Here is a 17,101-nt window from a genome sequence, read left to right as displayed (position 1 = left end):
GGAAGACACTTATGGCACTCTAAAGGCTGTTACGAACACTGGTTGGTTAGTCTCTGTCTCAAGACATCTAAGTGGTTTACGAAAGTACACTAATTTGATTTGCTCCCTCTCAGGACATAAACCTAGGATAGACCCGGGTTCTTGATTAGACTTGTTAGACAACGGTCACTAAGGCAACTAGTTCAGACTCCTCTCAAAGCTCCTACCTAGAAATTTAATGACTTAGACCTAACAATAACCTCACACCTCTCAGCTATTGAGATTAGTAGAACACTTAAACTTAGTTAACTATCGATTATCGCTTCTAAGGTGTATCGGCCAATTAACCCTAAGGATCACAATATAAAATTATAATCTAGCATGAACCTATTCCATAAAAGACATTTACAAAGATTCTCACGAAGCAATAAACAATATTCAAACACTTTTAAGCATGCATATACATCAAAACAATAACCGAGTCGATCACTTTCGCAAATAATCCATAAACAACTAAATATCCATAATAAAAATCAAAACTTTACAAACCAATCATCCAATCTAGGTAGTATAAAAAATCTAGCTAATCAAAGTCATTGAAGGAATCAAAAAAAAGTATTTTCAATAAGAAGAAACATAATTAAAGTAAGAAACGAAGAATAAAGACACCTGAATAGCAAAACAACAACTCGGATGACTTCCTTAGCTTCCAAACTTCAATCAGTTGCTTTCATCTCTCGAAAACGCTCCAAAAGATGTCCAAAATACTGCCCAAGTTGTTGCTGGTTCCTAACAAGGTTTAAGTTGCATGATAATGATGTTTATATAGGTTTTCAGCAACAATCCAGTTTCAAAAATATGTTTGCCGCCGAATAATAGCCCCGCCGCGTAGCGCGACGTGTAATCCCTTTGAGCTTCGCGTACTGCAACACTTTATTTTTCTAGAAATCATATTTTAATGCTTCGCGTACCGCAAAGCCTATTCTGTCTCACCGTTGCGTAGCGTGACGGTCCCCTCTTTCCAGATTTTCTCGATTTTCGTTACCATTCAGCTACAGCTCGACCAGATTCTCATTGCTAACATTTTTCCAGCAGATTTTAAGCGTTTTCTCCTCGTTTCAACAACCAAGACCTGTAAACACAAAAACTATCAAAAGAAACTATATACACCTAAAAATTGAAACAAACGAATATGAAAAGTATACAAACTATACATGATAAATAGATGTATTTTGCAATACATCACTCCCATCTAGGGATCCTCTTACATCGGTGCGTAGTGACTAGGAGGAAGAGGAGGAAGTGAGCTTGAAAAAACTCCAGGTCGCACCGATATCCTCGGTTTGGTGCAGTTCCTTATTGGTTGTGCCTGTTGTTGTTCCACCAGTTGGTGAGGTAATAATGGGGCATCATCTGGTGGAGGTAGTGGAGTTTGAGGAGGTTCTTGGGAAATTGTATGGGGATGTTCGGATGATTGGTGTTCAAGGGTAGTATAAAAGGTAAATTGATTAAAATACATGTTCCATTCATCAGGACTATGGTATGGGGAATCGTGGTAAGAGGTATTATCACTAGACAATTCAATGGGATGTCATTCGGTTCCAGAGTTGGCCATTTCTAGGTCTGGGTCATCGTCTTGAGGTATCTGACTTGGGTGAGGTGAGTTTATATATTTAGAAGCATGGAATGATTCACTGGAATAATGCAAGTGGGATTGTTGGGGTCGTCGTGGTCCTCGGCCCATCATCGGTCCTTTACCTTGCCCTCGTCGTCTTGGTGGCATTTTCCTGAGAAATATAAAATCAATAACTGTATAGATAGGAGTGGTCTTAGGGCCTAGACTCAAAATTTTCTTAAGGAATCTACAATTGTGATATTTGAGTTTAGACACAAAAGGCTAGTATCTAAATCCCTCAAATTGTGGCTCTCATACCAACCTGTCACACCCTGGTTTCCAATGGGCCCGGTCGGTGGGTTTATTCCTGATGATTGATAACAGTTTCACAAATATGCAGTGGAAGATAGGATGATAAAGTAATAACATAAAATTTTAAAACTTTATTAAATAAAATTTATAAATGGTTCGATAAAATATCCCATGAGGTAGGATCTGATATAAAAAGCGAGCTTAGGACATCATAGGCCTTTAAGCAGAGGAGTCGCAAATTCCAAGGCTTTTCTTTTGACCTAGCAATTCCACCCTATATTTGGGGCTCGTTACCTGCGGTTTAATCTTTTGAAAATACGTCAGCTTTCGCTGGTAAATACAATTAACCAACTCGTTCTTAAAAAATCATTTTCATAAATCATTTGATATATATTATGATAACCCATGGGTTAATCATTTAGTATTTCATTGGGATAGATTTCTTGTCACCAAGTTTTACATACTTGTCAATACAGCTGGGTACCAGAAATCTATGCTGGTATGTGATGATGGTACACACCACCTTTAATACGTCTTCTGGGAGTATTCCTATTACCCTTCGCGTATTTTATATAGCCATTCCTAATTGATGAGTCAGGACGCCCGAACAAGGTACAGTTACCCCTAGTGTTTAATGTTATTCAAGCAATACAGATTAAACCGGATTCTTATATTTATGAAAGAATTTCCCCATTTATATAATACCCACTCCAAGCGGCTAATGTCGTATCCCAAGTTTTCAAATAAAACTAGGCTAGGAGTATTTACCTTTGCTTAGCAAATATTATGTTAAATAAGTTCTTTGAAGCAAAGTCGTATTTCAAGTTGTATATCCTAGGCATAATTATCTGGAATGCTTTATAGTCCAGAATGAAACAGATATATATATATATATATATATATATATATATATATATATATATATATATATATATATGTGTGTGTGTGTGTGTGTGTGTGTGTGTGTGTGTGTGCGCGTGTGTGTGTGTAAGGGATCAGGAGGAAACGCCCTAAAGTGTGAGAACGGTGAGAACGGATCCTAGCCTAACACGTAGCACGCGACATAGTGAAGGGCGGAGGGGCTTTTTTGTCCTTTTATATTCTTTTTTTTTAAACGTGTCTCACAACACCTCTCCATTTTTTGGCGTTTAACAAATAAATGGCATTTTTATTGTTTTTTTAGATCAGGAGCTTAGTAAATATTTTGGCGTTATATGTGCGCCCCCCAAATTGAATAAAATCATTTAGTAATTATAAGTTATCTTCCTCCATGGCATTTCCCGAATTCATTAGGCATTTTTTGTTGATTTCAACAGTTTATATAGGTTATCAAGGTAAATTTCTTGGCGTTCATGGCGTTTTTAAATTCATTAGAAATTTAAAACAGTACAACTAAGACGAAACCAAACAAAAACTACTAGTCTTTTGTGGATGGTATTATATCTGAGATGTAACCGTTCTTGCTTGTTCATCCAGAATCCAACTGGTAACTTTTGGTAGATCCGTATCTTCAACATCATCATCATCATTTGCTAGAAATTTTCTCTCTAATCTTTTTATTCCCCTTCGATTCCTCTCACATTCGTAGGCCACTGGGACCCCAAGGGTTAGAATATCCCTCTGAACGGATTCATCCATACTAAGTATGGCTTTGATTGTTTTCACTTTCACCCTTCTCCTGTCAGAGAACTTAATGACGAAACGTCCTCTGACCGCTCAAACCTCCATGCAATAACATGTACCATTTTTTTAAATTATATGGCGTTTTAGACAAGATGTGGTGTTTTTAGTGAATGTGTGGAGTGTGAAGCTTTTGTTTAGCTGTTGTACTTATATAATGAGCTTTTTTTTTGGGAGGGGGGGAGGACCAGGTAGATATTTGTTTTTGGCAGTAAAAAACATCAGTAATTTTCTTGATGTGTATTTTTTTATCAATTGTTGTGCCATGTAGGATGCAGGCCTATAATGTGACAGGCAATTATGACGTTTTGAAAAGATAAATAAATTCAATTTCTCATGTAGTGGCTTTTATTATAATAAATGTTTAGCAATATTGTTCCCGTCTCTTCATTTTACTGTTTGTAGTTACTGGTTCGTTCAGTTTCATCTGTCAATTAGTATTGTTTTCTAATAATACATTGTTTGGCATTTTTTGGCGTTTCTATATAGCAATAACGTGCTTTGCTAGCATTCGCTCTCACAGTTTTCATACTATCAAGTGTTTTGATGTTTGTAGTTTTTAGTGTTTTATACTCAATTTTTTTTATTAGTAGAGAATTAGATAATAAACAACAGAGAATTAGATAACAAACAATAGAAAATGAAAAAATAAATAAAAATGCTAATCTAGTTTCTCATTAAAATCTTCACTGTCATCAGCCTCTTCTTCTTAAACCTTTTTGGCATTTTGAACCTTTTTGAATACCTTACCTAGATGCCAATTTTCCTACATAATGTCCGTCTTTAGAAGAAGCTTATTTTTAGTGGCATCCTGTATTTTGGTTTAATATATTCTTTGTTTTGTGACATGTTGAAGATCAATGCCTGCTCGAATGCTAATATAATAATGGAGTCCAAAATAGCATTTTTTTACACTGGTATTGATCCTTTCATGCTATCAATATATTCATCAAGAACAAAGTGACATGATGACATATCAGTGTCATCAGTCTCTTTTTCTTGAATATTTGTCCATCTCATTCAGCAAAAGCTTATAGAGGTACCCACCTCAGAGAAGAATTCATTTAGTGAAACTTCGTTCAGAACAATACTCGATATAGAAAGGTTTCCCATCTGTGGTTTTTTTAAATATTTTTTTGGTGTTTTTAAAGCGAGTGGTTTCTAGGAAACATGGCGTTGTTTTTGGGGTTTGATCAATTGATTGTACAGAGACGTCTCTCTTATTGGATGTTTTTGGCGCGTAGTTTAGGCCGGATTTTATTATTATAAATGATATTAATAAAATAACCGTCTTTGCAGTTACTGTGTGTATTTTACTATTTTGTTCAGCTTTTTTATGAGTTTAGGGTGATAGACATCCCATCTTCCAAGTTTGGCGTTTTTTTAATGGCGTTACGTAGTCTTTGGCGTTTTTTTTTTTTTTTGAGTTTTTAATAATACTTGTCCAAAGTACTTTTATTATAGTTTGGGAGTTTTGGCGTTTTATGGCATGATGGCGTTTCACAAGCATTGTGTCTGTGTGGTGTTTTTATTAAAATAACGTATTTGTTCTTAGCTGAAAAATACATAATAAACAACTGAAAAAGAAAATTAAAAAATAAAAATAGAAACAATTCACTGTCACCAGTCTCTTTCTTCTTTGAAACATGTTCACTGGCGGTTTGACTTTGGTATGCTTCATTTTGATTTTTTGTTGTTGAAGTAGCCTTTTTGTCGCTGTTTGGAAGCACAAATGACGTGAGTTTTTTGTTTGAAGTTTATCTTTATCTTCATTTTTATCTTCAACCACTCATCAGTGTCATCCGTTTCTTCATGCCATTCAAATATTCAACAAGAACAAATCCCAGAAAATGACTTAAGTCTGACATCAGCATCTTTTTCTTGAAGATTTGTCCATCTCATGCAGCAAAATGTTATCGTGTTACACCCCCTCAGCTAAGAATGCATTCTACGAAACTTCGCGTAGAACAATATTGAATATACAAGAAACGATGTTTGTCATTTTTGGCGTTTTACTGAGAAAATAGTGTATCTAAAAGAAACGTCGATTGTAATCTTTGATGTTGAGTTTTTTGGCGTTTTCTAAGATGATTGATATATAGTAAAATATGGCATTTTTGAGCTTGGTGTGTTTGATGTTTTGGGTTTTTTGGCGTTTCTAAGATGAATGATATATAGTAGTAAATATGGCGTTTGCGGTTCGGGGTGTGTTTAATGAATGTCTGAGATGTTTGTTTATATACGATGTGTTTTGGCCTGTAATGTCGTTTTATTCATGAGTTTGGTGTTTTGGGTAGAGAAGTCTAAAGACCCTTTTACCCTTAATGAAGCGCGTCCACTTAATAGAATTGGTGTTATTTACGAAAACACCACCGCGCCAATCTAGTCCATAGATTGTTTCGATGGGACGATCCATAACCGTTCTCACTGTTCTCACACTTTTCACCGTTTTCTCTAAATCCTGATCCTCTATACATATATATATATATATATATATATATATATATATATATATAGGGAACCACTAAAATGAAAACCACCCCCAGTTGTAAGAACCATGAGAACCACTCTCCACCAATCATATTCTGCCAACCAAAAGGATAGTTTGGTCATTTTACCCCAAATGTCAAATCCCCTTTTCTCAACATTTAATGCGACCCCTTCTTTCTTTGTCTCTATCTGTCATTAATAGATAAGAGTCTCTCTCCTCCACAACCAAATTCTTCATCCCACCTTCTTCTTGCTACCTCAACAACAACAGCAGCACCACAACCCCTTAGATCTGACACGAGTGTCTTCCGACGAGTCAAAGGGACAACGACGATGACGGGCCGCGGAACGGGGGGTAATGGTGGTGGTGATTGGAGTAATCCGGTTGGCGACGACGGACATGGGTACCGGCATATGATCTTGCTCAATCAGTCACTTGAATCTCCTCCATCTACCCATTTTTATCTTGCAAATATCTTCCTAAACTCCACGGCGTCGATCCGAGTAGTTTTGAGAAAACCCTAGCCCTAATTTATCACTCCCATTCTATTCTTACAACACAATCAGGTATTTAACTCTACATTCTATTTATTCATCTTCATTACTCATGTCTTCATCCTTTAACTTTCCCCCATTTTTACATTCTTCAAATGTTTATGTTTAAAAAGTTCTGTTTTTTTTTTTTCATACAGATGCTATATTTTGGGATGTATTTGAGCTAGATTGAAATAGTTGAATGAATTTATTTGGTTTTTGAATATGAGTATGGAGGATTTTAAGTTATGTAGAGTTCAAATGATTTAAGGACAGAGATTACCAAAACTTGGTTATAAATTCCAACTTCACATTAACATGTTGTAAAAAAAATGTAGTTTTTAATTATTTTGTTTATAATTTGTTCCGGGAACCAGTAGATTATCCCCAGTTATGTTTTGTGAATTCTTGGCAATTACTATTTTGTTTTTTTTCCTTTTTTAGATGTATTTTCTTATACATTCAAGCAAAGAACCAGTAACTTATTTTTTCAATGCTTGTATGGTGGCTTTTATAACACATGTAGACTATTGGTAACGGACTTGGGTTTCTCTGTCATTTTCTCCGGCAATGGGTGGGTGAAGGGGGTGTGAACCGGTGGTGGCCACCTTCTGCTGCCGCGCCACCTGTTGGTTTGATCTGTTGGATTAGGCGGTGATGATGCCAAAAAAAAAACGTATATTTTGATTACGATGGCGCGGCAAGGATTAAGAAGTGATGATGCCAAAAAACGTATATTTTACATAAAACGTAAAAAATTTAACGTAAAACGTAAAACTTGAAAAATTTTACGTAAAACGTAAAACTATAAAAATTTTGACGTAAAACGTAAAACTTACGCAAATTGTAAAACGTAAAACGTAAAACATTTTCGTGAAAAAACGTAATACGTAAAACTTTTTTAGGTACATTGTAAAACGTACAACGTAAAACGTAAAATTTTTTTATGTAAAACGTAAAAACGTGAACTTTCATGTAAAACGTAAAACGTAAACTTTTTACCGTAAAACGTACAGCGTAAAATGTAAACTTTTAACGTAAAAGTGAACTTTTTAACGGAAAACATGAACTTTTTAACGTAAAACGTAAAAAAACGGCGAGTAAAAACGGGGCGTATAAAACGACGCGTTAAAAACGGGGCGTAAAAACAGGGAGTAAAATACGGCGCGTAAAAACGGGTCGTAAAATACGGCGCATAAAAAAACGGGCGCAAACGGGGCGTAAAAAAACTGGGCGTAAATGGGGCGTAAAAAACATGGCGCGAAAAAAACGGCGAGTAAGAACGAGGCTTAAAACACGGCGCGTAAAAACGAGGCTTAAAACACGGCGCGTAAAAAGACGGTGAGTAAAAAACGACGAGAAAAAATGGGAGAAAAACGGTGCGTAAAAACGGGACGTAAAACACAGCGTGCTAAAAAACGGTGCATAAAACCGGGAATAAAAAACCATACGTAAAAACCCGGTCGCAAAAATGGCGTGAAAAAAACGGGGCGTAAAAAACGGCGCTAAAACAGGCCGTATAAACGGCCCGTAAAAACGGGACGCTAAAACGGCGCGTAAAAACGGGACGTAAAAAATGGGGCGTAAAAACGGCTTGTAAAAACGTGACGTAAAAAACGGCGCGGCAAAAAACGGTGTGTAAAACCGGGCATAAAAAGCGGCACTAAAAAACCCGGTCGCAAAAACGGGGTGAAAAAACGGAGCGTAAAACGGGTCATAAAAAACGCGCGTAAAAAACGGGTCAAATACACGCGTAAATTTTTTTTTATCAAAAAATCAGATTTCAAAATGTTGTTTAATAAAAAAATTCTGATTTAGAAAAAAAAACAATTAATGCAATATGACAAAAATGTAATAAAAAACAATAAAATTAATAAGACAAAAAAAAAACAAAATTACTTAAATACCCTTTTAGATTAAAATATTAAAGACATAATAAGACAAAAAGAATTTAATATTACTTTTAACTACTTTTAATCTCATCCATCCATTTTGAAGATTTAATGGCCAGAAAGTGGTTCCCGCGGTTCTTACAACTGGAGGTGGTTTTCATTTTAGCGGTCCCCTATATATATATATATATATATATATATATAATACCCATTTAACTTATAAGAATATATGTAATTGTTTATTAAAGTCCTTGGAAGATTAGGGCTTAAACTTTTTTGTTAAAACTTTCTTAATCACGATTAAGGTCACTAATCACGTTTGGCCTTGTTAGTCACCCCATTAATTATACTTTAATCGCGATTAGATTTTAAGAAAATTTCGCCATAGTTTCCCCTAAACTATGGTGTTTTCCACGTTTTAAAAATGTATTTAATCCATGTTTAAGCCCCTTAATCACAATCAACTTCCAATCAAGTTTCAAAACCCAATTTTTGCATGTAACATTTCACACATAACTATCCTCATAATCCTTGATCTTTATATATATTTTTAACCACCCTTTCTAGTAAAAAAAATGATGACACTTTTTAAATCTTTTAACAAGATTACTTAAACCGTTATTTTTATCACACTTTAAAGTCTTGATCTTTTGTCTAAACACATTTGTTTAAGCTACTTTTTAAGATCCTCTTAGTGTAAATCATGGTGTTTAACCTTTATAAAAGTCATAACATGTTAAAAATCACTTTTATATTGTGGTAAAGTTAATGGATTATGTGGATGATGATCTTGATAAGATTTAAACATCAAGTTGTTTAAATCACCATTTTTTAATCAAGTTCCATACAAGATCATCAAGCTAAACAACTTGCTTTAACAATAACATCAAGAGTTTATAACCTAACTAGCACTAAGCAACATCATCAACACAAGATACATCATATTAGTAGACTTTTTATGTTGAGATTAGTGTTTCAATCTTTGATTTAAGTTAGGTTCAAGATAATTAACATGCACTCTATAAATCTACATAACATAACAAGCTTAAAAAGGAGTGTATGAAGCCTTACAACTGCGCAAGTGATTAGTGGACTTTTAGATGAAGATTAAGAAGATATGAAAGTTCCAAAATGACCTCTAATGATCCTCCATGCTTGCAAGTTCCTTAAACCTTCTTGTAATTGCTAAAAAGGGTGTAAATTATGGTGTTTAATGGATGAAAATGGTGGCTAGTGGTGGTGTCGTTGTGGCCGAAGGTTAGGAGGGGAGTGGAGAGATATTTGGTTTCTTGTAGTGTTGTAGAAAAATGAAAAGGATGATGATAAGGTAATGTTATAAAGTTCCAATTCTTGCAACTTGGTCAAAGCATGATCTTTCAAGACCATGCACTATCTAATTAAAAAATGAAAAGGATGATGGTGGGTATGGCCGAATGGGGGGTATGGTGATTAATATTATTTTTTAACATATAAAACATGTGCACATATATTAAACTTGTATATGTTTTAGTCATTAAGTTAATTAGGGTAATTAGGGGTTAATGGTAGTTTAGGGATTTAAATAAAGCCTAACTAGTTCACTAGTTTAGTGGATATTGATCTTGGATAGTAAAACGCCACTAGTTCGTTTGTCGGTTTGAAATTGATTAACATGTGAAAGTTGTGATATAATACCGGGAGCGATGGTTTTAATCTACCATTGATGCTTTGGCATTTATTGAAGGCATTTATGACGTCAAATGATGGTTAACTGGTTCGCTAGATTCCTAGTTTACGCATTTGAATGGTAAAAACCACTTGTCCGCCTATCGGCTCGAAATCAGGGAAGTTGTGAAAGTTGCGGCGTGATACCGGAAGCTTATGTTTTGGTATCCCATTGATATCCCTAAGCTTATTTAAGATGTTTAACGTTATATACAAGTCTTACGAATATTAAAATGCTGAATTTTTAGCATCGCGGACAAATATTATTGTTACAGTTTGGCACGGATCGGACACTTTATAGTTATATGCATTTTCCGAAAAGTTAATGTGTCTTAGCATTTTGTGCCCCTAATTAGGGGTGTTTATTCATGTTTCAATGATAATAAGCTTTCATCCCATCCGTTGCTCGTTCGGACAGGTTTCAGAACTAGCTGGCATGAATAGTGTGTTCAAGTGAATAGTAATTTTTAGAATTTTAGCCAACATTTCGGACATAGTTTGTTGTTTTCTCGCGACGCGACGAATGTTTCATTATCATCTGAAAAATTTAACCATGTCCTATGATTGCTAGACTTTACGTGACCTAATCATGCATCAATTAAGTCATAATGAATGCAATTAAAGTATACATATATTGTTAAGTTGTACAGATTTACCATTATTTTTGCCGGTTGTCACATTTTTTTAATGATATTGTACTTTTATAATGATATCGGCATTTAGTATGTCATTCGACTTGACCTGACCCAACCCAATCCAAAAAAATTGACTTTGGTTTATCATAAACTTGAGTATTTAAAAAAAAATGATAAGATAGGAAAAAAATTATGGCTTCCTGCTGATTTGATCCCTAGATGACAAGGGTGGAGATGAACCAATATAGCTTCCCTGAACATGTATCCACACGAAAAACGAGTTATATGGATCAATGACATACTAGCTTCAATCAATCCCTTGCAATATAATTGTGAGACTTGAAGAATTCCATCTTCAATCCGCCTATTCACTCTAAAGTTTCCGTATAATCGAACTAGCAAGAAGTATATCGTGGTAGTTGATTTTCTTATAGAGAAAAACCAAGAACACATTCACTCAAGGTGCTAGTGAAATGCATGCAACATTTGCATACAAAATCTCAACCAAGAATAGAGAGGAGAGAGGGAAATATTGTAGGCACTGCCCACTTCTACCAATCACGTTTGATGCGTAGGGGTTGAAATCACTGCGATACCACCTAGGACCAACACTCAAATCAAGTAACCTTCAACCTATGAGTCTATGCAAGTATCACAAACCGATTCAAAACTTGTATTGCATGTTTGGTCGTTTGAGAAAGAACATGAGGCTATATATTGCATATATGAATGAGGTAATTTTTTTTCTAAATTTTGTTCAATGACAACCTGATTCAGTTTCTAATTGCTTGTATATAATAAACTGAACCAAACAAATGAGTGAAACTTGGAATTTAACCTAAGATTAGACGATATCAAAGATTTTCATGACATTTGAACCAAGGCTAGTATCGGTTTTACTAGGATTTTACATGCTTAATCGTTATTTTAAACAAGAGATCTTATGTTGGTTTTTTTTAATATTGTGATAAAAAATGTTGTAACATATATTTAAACTTTTATAGTTGGGTAAATCCACTATTCAAATTACATGATATAAATTATATAGAGTGAATTACAAATTTTGTTCTTTATCTTTATACCATATTTCATGTGGTGACATTTTCCTTTAAAATTGAGGAATTTTGTACTTAATGTTTTCATATGTTACACGCTATGTCCTTTGACCACAACTTAATTAATTTTGTTGGTTAAGCTTGGTCATGTGCCTTGCACATGAGGGTATTTTTGTCATTTTATTTTCAGGGACTATTTTGGTGTAAATAACTTATATGTAGGGAGTATTGTGTAATATATATATATATATATATATATATATATATATATATATATATATATATATATATATAGGTTTAGGATCCTGTACAAAGTGCTTAATTTGTAAGAAGTGTAAGAAATATTCCTGGAATGACAAGTGTCCATCCTCTTAATTAATTCAAAAGGGTAGTTTTGTAATTGTACATTTTGTCATTTAATTCAAATATCAGCGAATTATATGGTAACCAGCGAATTATATGGTAACCGTCATCAATCTCCAAAAAATCAACGAATTTCTTCATACTTTATCATAAATAGATCTATAATCAGATTCATGGCGTGGTGTTTTAAAACAACTGGATAAATTGACTATGATGTTGGTCATGGTGTTTTATATAGAAGGTTGCTGGGGATTCCAGATAAAACACCATGACTTGAATCATGGCGTGGTGTTTTATCTGGTGACATTGTTCATGGCATAGTGTTTTAAACATCTGGAGACAAAACACCACGCCATGAACAATGTCTCCAGATAAAACACCACGGCATGAATAATGTCTCCAGATAAAACACCACACCATGAACAATGTCTCCAGATAAAACACCACGATATGAACAATGTCTCCAGATAAAACACCACGCCATGAATAATGTCTCATGATAAAACACCATGACTTGAATCATAGATGTTTTACAACACCACACTATGAACAAGGTCTCCAGATAAAACACCATGACTTGAATCCTAGTCTTGGTGTTTTAAAATCTGGGAATGTTTTGTATTTATAAAACACTACGCCACGAACAATGTCTCCAGATAAAACACCACGCCATCAACAATGTCTCCAGATAAAACACCATGACTTGAATCTGCGATTACGTTTTAAAAATCTGGGAATGTTTTAAAGTATGAAGAAATTCGCTGATTTTTTTTTGGAGATTGATGGCGGTTACATATAATTCGCTGATTTTTAGGAGTTTGATGGTTGTGTTTGAAACGGTTACCATATTTGAAAGAATGGAAAAGACACTATTGCCCTTCAATTTTACAAAAGCCCCTTCTAATTAAAACACAATTTACATTTTAATACCCTTTTGATCTCAACCATTAGATCAAAGATCCAATGGTTTAAAACACTTCTTACACTTCTTACACTTTGGACACTTTTTACCATATCCCTACCATATATATATATATATATATATATATATATATATATATATATATATATATATATAACTTATATGCAATTTTTACAATTATCATTTTATCTCCCCCCTCTCTTATCCTTTATCCAGACTTCAACCGACATCTACACCGCAACCACCGGCCATCTACACCCCATACCATCTACACGAGCTATGGCCACCCACCCAACCACCGGCCATCAACGCCACTCCGACACCATACAACGAAACCGCCACAGCTGCCTTCTCACTCCATCTCTAACACTACCGACAAACCCGGATTTGGTGTTGGTGTTTATAGCCACTATTTTGATTCTGAATTTCATGTTTTTTAAGCTTCTTGAACTAAAGACTATGGTTTTTAATTTTTATCTTTTTTTAAAAGCATATATGCTTGGTCAAAGAACTAAGTGCGAGATAAAATTGAGAATTTTGACTTCAATTTGTTATTGTGTTGGTGTTTACAGCCACCATTTTGATTCTCCTCCAAATAACGACCCCCGACACCGCGACACAACCACCAAGTCGCCACCACTATAGCACCACCACCGTACCACTACAGCACCGCCATGGCACCACGTCTGAACATTGGTGTTACCGAAGCGCCATCAACCCACCAACCCCGCCTTACCACCGGATTTTTGAGAGAGGATATGGATGGAATTTCAGATTATATTAAGAGAGAGAGAGAGTGAGAGAGAGAGAGAGAAGAGAGAGGGGGAAAATCAGATCAGAGAGAGAGAGAAAGAAAAGAGAGAGGTTTATATAAATCCTTTTGTTTTTTGGTTTTGTAGAAAACAGTCCCTCATTAAAAGTTCTTTACACAATACCCCTTAAGAAGGTGAAATGACAAAAATACCCTCATGTGTTGCACATGACCATACTTAACCAAAAAATCTAACTAGGTTAGGGTTAAAGGACATAACGTGAAGTATTTTGAAATGTTAAGCACAAAACCAGTCAATTTTAAAGTCAAATGACACCGCCTGCAATTTGGTACATACATAAAGGAGAAAACTTGTAATTTACTCAATAATAATAATAATAATAATAATAATAATAATAATAATAATAATAATAATAATAATAATAATAATACCCTCCCTCACATGAGACGGCATTGCATGAGATATCATAGTTAAAACGCCAATAAAACATATAGTTTAGAAAAACGCCATGAAAATACCTTGTTTAAAACGTCATAAAACACTCAGTTCAGAAAAACACCATAAAACCCAGTTCATTTTTTTCGAAAAGTATATCAATAGTATACTCGTTGGAAAGATAAAAATACGTTGAGTTTCATGGTGTAATTTTTTTAGAAAAATAATCACGTATAAAAAAGTTATTGGCGTTTAAATATGATGGGGAAAATGGCATGTGATTAGCATGTGCCCCCTTGTTTGGATCTTCCAATTTTACCCCTTCTATTAGTTATAAGGTTCCGATTATTTTCAAAAATGTCACCGCCTCATCTTAGCCACAAATCACAAAGATCCTATGGCTGAAAATCATTCTCACCGTTCTCACACTTCAAATTGTTTTCTCCTGATCTCATTCCTATATATATATATATATATATATATATATATATATATATATATATATATATAGGGTTAGGATTTAGAGAAAACAGGGGAAAGTGTGAGAACGGTTATGGATCGTCAGATCAAAACAATCTATGGACTATATTGGCGCGGTGGCGTTATCGTAAATAACACCAATTCTATTAAGTGGACGCCCTTCATTAATGGTAAAAGGGTCTTTTAACGCTCAAAATCAAAACGCCAACAAAAAATGATAACACGCCATTCAAAACAAATAAAACGCCACTAAATACAAAACGCCAAAAATTAGTGATAAAACGCGTTGGAGATTACAAGAAGAGGAAACAACACAGTAACTGAAATTCAGTTATTAACATTTACTAGAAGAAATTCCCTCCTAAATTACGCGCCAAAAATATCATGATATAAACGACGTTAAACATCGCTTCTATAATCACTTCAATCTATCATTTTGCAAAAATTTCTTTTACCAAAAACGGCAACCATCGTTTGGTGGAGATACACTCTGGCAATCAGGCGATTTGTCCTACGTTTTAACAACAGAAGGAGGGTGTATGTTAGGACGATCAAGGCAATTTTGAAGATGGAAGAAGAGGTACATGGGGTATCTTATCGCTTGGCATCGCTCTGGATGACGAATGTCATGAAACACATAAGCTTATGAAAACATTAACAAGGAAATTTGGACCAATCAAAACAGATGGAAAATCGAACCCTGTCATGACATCATGGCGTTTTGATGATGAAATAGACATGCTGACCGTTATATACGACAGCGGAGAGCAGGAAGACTACCTGCTTGAAAACATCATGACAAAGCAGGGGCTTGGGTTCATGGAAGAATTGCACAACGCCACTTGTTTGAACACAGACATGGACTCAAAAATGGCGTTGATGCAGGACATGCTCAAATGGAGGCTTCAGAATCTTCATGAAAAAGAAGCCGATGAAAGTGAAGGTGATGACATGGATGAAAGTCTAGATGAAGACTCCGAGGAAGAAGACGACAGAAGTGATGGATACTTCTCGGATAAAGTACCTTCTGATGAGGAGTTTTAATTTTTTTTTGTTGGTTGGTTTTCTTCTGTGTAATCTTTTCTTTCTTAAGATAATTAAATTCTATATTTCTCTATTTAGTTGCAAAACGCCAAAAAAAATACTACAAAAAGTTATTGCTTACAAAACGCCAAAAGCTACAAACACCAAAACGCTAATAGTATGAAAACGGTGAGAACGGGTGCTGGCAAATCCCACCTTGTCAAAGTATTAAACGCCAAAAAAATTGACTAAACGCAATAAAAAAAATTGGTCTTATTGTAATCTTATGAAAATATTAATGAATCGTAGTGAATTATTAACAACGACACAAACGCCAAAAAAAATTGACCATGGAAACGCTATAAAGCCAAAAAAATTATCTATGTGACACAAAAACAATTAATTCAACGTGACGGATCTAAGAAAAAAATAACACACCAATTAGTTAATAAATATAATTAACGCCAAAATAATCTTAACGCCAAAAATGAAGCAACATGTTACCCAAAATTGTGAAATAAAAGAAGATTGAAAAGACAAAAAAACCCCTCACGCCCTGATCATATCCCGTGCCACGTGTTGGGTAGGATGCGTTCTCACTGTTCTCACACTTTAGGGCGTTTTCTCCTGATCCCGTACCTATATATATATATATATATATATATATATTATACTAGTAAATAGACCCATATATATATATATATATATATATATATATTATACTAGTAAATAGACCCACGCGCGTTGCGGCGCGGGTATATTGCAAATATTCAATGGATTAGCGCAAGTGCTATGTAACGCGATCGATGCGCAACAATCAAAAGGGACTTATTATAGCTTTAAAAAATAGAAAACATACGAAACGCATAGTAACTCGAATTTATACCATCGAATGAAAATATATTATATTTAATGACACTCGGTATGGTATGTAAAAAACGTATTATACTTGCACTGACTCATTTCCCAAGATAAGTTTTCGTCTAAAAAGAGATCAAAACGATTTTAATACTGATACCTACATAAAAATTCGCATATAAAAAGATAATTTTTTTCAATTAAAAGAAGAAAAGGGGCAAAGTCGAAACTTTTGAAACTCAAAGAGGTTAACGACAAATTAATTCTTTAAAGAAAAATTGGCAAACAAAAATCATTAAAAAAGTTACATCTGAACGTAGATCAACTTGAATTTATACCGACACGTACATA

At 34.6% G+C, this 17,101-nt stretch overlaps 1 long non-coding RNA gene across 1 annotated transcript; it reads right to left on the bottom strand.

Moving 5' to 3' along the window:
- Positions 1 to 446: 446 nt before the first annotated feature.
- On the bottom strand, positions 447 to 9,787 carry LOC110895727. Its single transcript, XR_002567336.2, has 3 exons — positions 9,574 to 9,787; positions 1,248 to 1,766; positions 447 to 1,111 (listed from the first exon to the last, which is right to left on the bottom strand). It is a non-coding gene; the product is annotated as an uncharacterized LOC110895727 (long non-coding RNA).
- Positions 9,788 to 17,101: the final 7,314 nt, after the last annotated feature.

This window comes from Helianthus annuus, chromosome 12 (assembly GCF_002127325.2).
Source record: "Helianthus annuus cultivar XRQ/B chromosome 12, HanXRQr2.0-SUNRISE, whole genome shotgun sequence".
Classification (NCBI taxonomy): Eukaryota; Viridiplantae; Streptophyta; class Magnoliopsida; order Asterales; family Asteraceae; genus Helianthus; species Helianthus annuus.
This window is presented reverse-complemented; position numbering and strand designations above follow the sequence as displayed.